This window comes from Galeopterus variegatus, unplaced genomic scaffold (genome assembly GCF_000696425.1).
Source record: "Galeopterus variegatus unplaced genomic scaffold, G_variegatus-3.0.2 Scaffold564, whole genome shotgun sequence".
In the NCBI taxonomy this organism is placed as follows: domain Eukaryota; kingdom Metazoa; phylum Chordata; class Mammalia; order Dermoptera; family Cynocephalidae; genus Galeopterus; species Galeopterus variegatus.
In genome coordinates, this window is record NW_007726675.1 from 537,936 (window position 1) to 543,705 (window position 5,770).

The 5,770-nt window shown below is 42.4% G+C and overlaps 1 pseudogene; it reads right to left on the reverse strand.

Annotated features, from left to right (window-relative positions):
- Window positions 1-274: 274 nt before the first annotated feature.
- LOC103588381 lies at window positions 275-1,539 on the reverse strand (annotated as a pseudogene).
- Between the last annotated feature and the right edge of the window lie 4,231 nt (window positions 1,540-5,770).

The window sequence follows — 5,770 nt, forward strand, 5'->3', positions numbered from 1 at the left end:
CACCACAGCTCCCATGAAAGAGTTTTTATTCATTACAAACAGTAACAGTGGCAACACAATGGCCACAGAAGGAGACCCTAAGTGCACTTGAACTTTTTATGAGTTCTGGCTACGCGATTGTAAGCCTATCACTCATTTCTCACCAGTCAAGCCAACAGAACTCATCTGCTAATGCCAGAAACTTTACAGCTCTTAATCTAGCTGGACATGACTACAATTGAGGACCTTTTTCCACTAGTGCTTCCCCAATTTAGAGTTGTCTAGCAGATTAACTTCAACATAGCAAAAGAAATCTTCTTGCTGGGTGCAGCCTACACTGGTGATAGGGACAGGTTTGGTGAGTTTTATGCTCAGATTGCTGGGCCTCCTGGCTGGTCTTGTCTATTTCTGTACCTTGGTCTGAGCATTCTGAGACTGAGTCAGCGGAGGATAAAAGGGAACTACCAGCCAGTCGAGGGGCATGTTGTTAAGATAATTCATCACATCATCTAACGATGCCTTCATTTTCCACAGCTTCCCCTTGCTAGAAGTGAGGAGGCTGTCAGACACTTCCTTAAAAGAGGCAGCAATGCAGATCACTGGGTAGATGTCACCTGCCATCACCCCCAAGTGGTCGGCCTGATCTTGGATGTTCTGTGTTAACCCTTGGATGTTGGGCAGGAGGGTGTGACATGTGGTCTGGAGCTGCGGAGTCAGGTTGCAGGCAATAGCATGAACATGTGACTCAATGTGCTCAGCACAGTGGAATTCATCAGTATCGTCATGGCCAGTGCTTGTCTTCCACTCCATCCATGAGAGCTAGAGCTCATCCTGAGCATCCTGAATTTTCTGGTTGGCAATATGCACATTCTTTCTGACAAATTCAGTCAGGTGAACTAAGTAGAGGGAAGCTGAGAAATGGTCTCTTTGATTTTTTTGCTTAGCTTTTTGAACCCTGCTGAGAGCCTGCTGGTAGGCACATGAGCCGAGCTTGGTAGACAGGGATGCCAGTCTAATACAATAACCCAGCTTCTGAATCATATCAGATCCTTTGACTTTTTTTGCTTCCTTTTCTAGTTCTTCCTCAGTGAGAGGGAAGTACTGGTCTACCAGCAGTTCTGATTTGGTGAGTGCATTTTCTACTTCTTGCTCATAAGCTGCATCACCCAACTTCTCAAGACTGTGTTAATACTGTCATTGACCACAGACTTAGTCTTCACACTGCCAGTCACTGCTCGTTTGGCACTGGCAACAAGTTGGGTTGTTGGCAGATTTAGAATAGGTGTCTCTCCTTAATCCTGTCTAGCCCCTTATAGGCATAGGTATTGGCAATCGCAATTTGTGGCTCCAGCTTCTGGATGATGAGCAGAGCACATGGCCACTGAGGTGATGGTCTTCATGCCCTTCTCTGCCATCTCACACACAGACTTCAAGGAGGGATACTGATCCTTTGCACTGACATAAGCCGAGGACATGTGGAGGATATGTGGAGCTCAGCAAGAGTAGGTTGGCCACAATAGTCACCATACTCGCTTATGGATCAACTGCAACAGATGCCATTTTCTTCCTGGAGAAAGAAGAAATCTACAGCAGCGGAGAGGCGAGGGGCAGGAGAGTCCTGCAGCCAGCTCTGGCAACCCCGACACATTCAAAGATAAGTGCTTAACAACCTTAAAAGCACAAGAAGAGTTAATACCTATCTACAGATACAATGAAGATGAGACAGATTCCATGTTGAGGACTCACATGGTCAAAGGGCTATTTGTTTTTCTTGAAATTTCATGAAGGTAGCAGGTAATGATGCAGCATCTGAGGGAGGCTTAAAGTAGCTGCTAAGCTCAGGAATTGGCAATGGTTGGCAGGTAGCATTGAGGATGCTCAAGACTCCAGATGAAAAGGCGAGAAGGCAGGTAACATTCGCAGGCATTAGGATGGAATCTTTAGCTGTGGTTTCTCTGGACATAAAGTGGCAAGGTGCATGGGAGCCTGAAGCTCTAGGTCCTTCCCAGGACAGTGCTTCTATATGCTGTTGTTCACTGCACAAAGACACCTGGGTGAAGAAAAGATAGGGACTGAAATTCAGCCTGTGCCCTGTTTACCAGGCCTTGGGCCCTGGCTTTTTAGTAGTGGCTCTGCAGAGTAAGGAATCAACCAAAAGTACTAAAAATGAAAATGGGGGCTGGCTCAAGGCTAGAGAGAGTGGGAGTATGCTGGGACTGAGCAGAGAACACAGCAGCACCCTTGGAAGGTCCTGGTCCTGCATCTGGGCATCAAGGGAGTGGCAATGGCCCAAGCCTCTGCAATGTGATGCCCCAGCAGCAGCCTCCTTCAGGAGCCTTCTGTGCACAGCTCTGGCCACGGCTGGCCATCTAGCTCAAGATTCTTATCCCACCCTGTCCCACCACCACCTAAAGGTGGGAAGCAAAAATGGTTGAGATCAGAATTGAAGGATGGATAATACTTTCCTGGGTGAAAAGGGAAAAAAGCACAAAAGACAGAGATAAAGTCTGAATCTGGGAGAGCAGAGGGATCATCAGGAGGCCTCAGGCTTGGGTTCCAGAATGAGCCCCCATTTAACTACAGGAGATCTTGGCCTCCCCTAAGCCTCAGTGACCTCATACTAAAACGGAGAAAACAAAAGTAACAGCCCCACTGGATTGCTGTGAGGAATATATGAACATAATGACCTGAAATTCATCCAAGTTGTTGTGTGAATCAGTAGCTCTTTCCTTTTGGTTGCTAAGTAGTACTCCATGGCACAGATGTACCACAATAGCACACTTTGAAAGACATTCCCATGGTTTCCTGTTTGGGGTTGTTGCAAAACTGTTATAAATATTTGTGTACAAGTTTTTGCATGAAAATAAGTTTTCATTTCTCTAGGATAAATGCTAGTGGTCACATGGTAAGTCCATTTTTTGTTTGGAAGGAACTGCCAAACTATTTTCCAGAATGGCTCTACCACGTTACATTCCCATCAGAAACATATGAGTGGTCCAGTTTCTCAGCATCCTCACCAGCATTTGGTATTATCATTATTTTTTATGTTAGCCATTTTAATAGATGTTTTAGTGATGGTTCACTATGGTTTTAATTTATATATTCCTAACGACTAATGAAGTTGAACATCTGTCCATGTTCTTATTTGTCACTTGTATTGTCTCTCCAATGATATGCCTGTTCATAGATTTTGCCCATGTCTGATTGGATCGTTTGCTGTTTTTAATGTTGAGTTTCGAGAGCTATTTATATATTCTTGATATGAGTCCTTTGTCAGATATGTGATTTGCAAATAACTTCTCCCAGTTGTAACTTGTTTTTTTATCCTAACAAGGCCTTTTGCAGAGTAAAAAATTTTTTTTTTCCTTCTTGTCTTTTTTTACTGACCGGTAACGGGTTCACAACCCTCAGTGTCGCGCCCATACCGGAGACCGGCAACGGGATCGCAACCCTCGGTGTTGCGCCCGCACCGCGCTCAGCCAGTGAGTGGGAACCGATCTCCACATGGGATCCGAACCGTGGGCGGGAGCATTCCCAAGCGGTGCACTCTCCAGTGCGCCACCAGGCCGGCCCCAGAATAAAATTTTTAATTTTAATGAGGTCCAATTTATTAATTTTTCTTTTCATGGATTGAGCTTTTCAGGTCAAATCTAAGAACTCATCATCTAGTTCTAGTCCCACAGATTTCCTCCTTTTTAAAAATGTTTTTCTAGAATTTTTACAGTTTTACATTTTACATATAAATTCATGATCCATTGTGAACTAATTTTTAAAATAAGGTGTGAGGTTCAGCTCCATTTTCCCCCCTAAATTGATCTATAGACTTAACGTGATTTCTATGGGTAAGGTTTTTTTTGTTTGTACCAACAGTCCCCAACTTATGATGGTTTGACTTATAATTTTCTTACTTTATGATGGCACAGAAGCAATTTGCATTCAGTAGAAATCATACTTGGAGTACTTACATGACCATTCTGTTTTTCACTTTCAGTACAGTATTCAATAAATTAAATGAGAAGCTCAACACTTTATTATAAAATAGGGATTGAGATGATTTTGCCCAACTGTAGGCTAATGCAAGTGTTCTGAGCACGTTTAACATAGGCTAAGCTAACCTATGATGTTTGGTAGGTTAGGTGCATAAGGGTATTGTCAAAAGTTCATGGAAAAATTGAATTAAAACATTAATACAAATCCTTCCATGAACTTTTTTTTGTGTGTGTGTGTCTTTTTTTGTCTTTTTCCGTGTCCGGCAATGGATTGCAACCCTCAGTGTTGCCCCCGTACCGGACCGGGGACCGGCAACGGGATTGCAACCCTCGGCGCTGCTCCCGCGCCTCACTCAGCCAGTGAGCGGGAACCGGTCTGTATGTGGGATCCAAACCCTCGGGCGGGAGCGCCGCCGCGCTTCCCAAGTGGCGCACTATCCAGTGCGCCACCGGGCCAGCCCCTTCCATGAACTTTTTGAAGACCCCTCTTATTAAATGTATTTTCAATTTACAATATTTTTTCTGGAGTTCAATTACTCCAGCACCATTTATTGAGAAGACTATCCCTTCACCATTGAATTGGTTTTGCTTCTTGGCATGTACCTATTTTTGGATTCTCTATTGTGTTTCATTCATCTGTGTGTCTATGCCTCTGCTAGTACCACGCTGCCTTGTAACTATAGAGTAAGCCTTAACATCAAGAAGAGTGACTCCAGCCACTCTATTCTTTTTAAAAACTATTTTCACTATTCTAGCATCTTCCCTTTCCATATAAATTTTAAAATAAGATGTCTACACAGATGCTCCTTGACTTACGATAGGATTATGTCCTGCTAAGCCCATCATAAGTTGAAAATATCTTAAGCCAAAAGTGTGTTTAATACATTTAACCTACCAAACATCATAGCTTAGCCTAGCCTACCTTAACCATGCTTAGAACACTTACATTAGCCTATAGTTGGGCAAAATCATCTCACACAAAGCCTATTTTATAGTAAAGTGTTGAGTATCTCATGTGATTTGTTGAATACTACACTGAAAGTGAAACACAGATTGGTTGTATGGGTATTCCAAATGTGGTTTCTACTAAATGCATATTGCTTCTGTACCATCTTGAACCATCATAAGTTGGGGACCATCTTATATACAAAAAACCTTACTGATGGACCTGCATTAAACCTATAGGTCAATTTATGGAGAATTGACATCTTTTCTGTGGTAAGTCTGCTGATTCATGAACAACCGTATGTCTCTCCAAGTACCTAGGTCTTCTCTAATTTTTTTATCTTATACTTTTCATCATAGAGACCTGTACATATTTTTGTTAGATTTATACTTACGTACCTCTCTTTTTTCGGGTGTGGGGGGGGTGGGGCAGGGATTGTAAATGACATTGCACTCTTGATTATGGTTTGCTCTTGTTTACTGTCAGGATATAAAAATGCAAGTGATTTTTGTTGGTCTTATATCCTGTGACCTTAAGGAAGTATTTTATTATTTTCAGGAGGTTTTTTTGCAGATTCTTAGGGATTTTCTACGTAGGCAATCACGTCATCTGAAAATGGAAATTGTTTTATTTCTTCATTTCCAATCTGATTGCCTTTTATTTCTTTTTCTTGCCTTATTTCAATAGCTGGGGCTTGCAACATTCTGTTGAATAAGGTGGTGAGTGTGGACATCCGTGCCTTGTTCCTGATCTCAGTCTTTCACGTTAAGTATAATACTGTTCTAACTAGTTTTTATAGGTGCTCTTTATGAAGCTGAAAAAGTTTTATTTATTCTTATTTCTGATGAACTGAATG